This window comes from Elephantulus edwardii, unplaced genomic scaffold (assembly GCF_000299155.1).
Source record: "Elephantulus edwardii isolate Elephantulus edwardi_28Jun2011 unplaced genomic scaffold, EleEdw1.0 scaffold00402, whole genome shotgun sequence".
NCBI lineage: Eukaryota > Metazoa > Chordata > Mammalia > Macroscelidea > Macroscelididae > Elephantulus > Elephantulus edwardii.
This window is the reverse complement of record NW_006400152.1, coordinates 287,532-288,164: the sequence shown is the minus strand read 5'-3', so window position 1 is coordinate 288,164 and position 633 is coordinate 287,532. Positions and strand designations below refer to the sequence as shown.

Sequence of the window (633 nt, the reverse complement as noted above, 5' to 3'; positions counted from 1 at the left end):
TTTTCAATCTAAGTCCAAGGGGCTAGCTCCTTCTTCTCTTAAGAGGGCCAAGAATTTTCTCACACAGTATTCAGGATCCATCTGCAGGGACATCTCAATCAACATCAGTAACTTCTTGATGCCAATCCAGACCTGCTTGCCCTTGACTTGCTGTGCAATTGTGGTGAGTTCCTTGTCCTTGAAGTTGCCCAAAAGCTCCAGAGCCTCTAATAGCTGCTTTCCTGTGGCGATGTTGGGCACATGGATGGTGGTGCTGAAAGCACTGAGCATCTCCATCTCCTGAAGGACGTCTTTGCGACTAGTGGTCCCAATGATAAGAAGCCTGCGGCCCTGGGGAGGTGCCTTTTCAAGAATACAAGAAGAGCCTGTAACACGAGATTAGAGAATCGAGGGCCAATAGGAACATAATCAAGCAGTCTCTCAATGTCATCCACAACCACACAACTCAGCTGGGATTTATATGCATCATCAAAGACCTTCTTCATGGCCTGACACTTGGCTGTCTCAGAAAAGCCAATCATCTTATCAGATCTTTTTTTTTTCTGGGAATATCTTTTTTGTTTGTTTGTTTGGTTTTTTTTTATTATTAAATTTTATTAGTTTTAATGAACATTTACAGGGATTTGGGGTTTT

The 633-nt window shown here is 42.8% G+C and overlaps 1 pseudogene; it reads right to left on the bottom strand.

Moving 5' to 3' along the window:
- Window positions 1–3: 3 nt before the first annotated feature.
- LOC102872696 overlaps window positions 4–633 on the bottom strand; it is a 4,358-nt pseudogene continuing 3,728 nt past the window's right edge.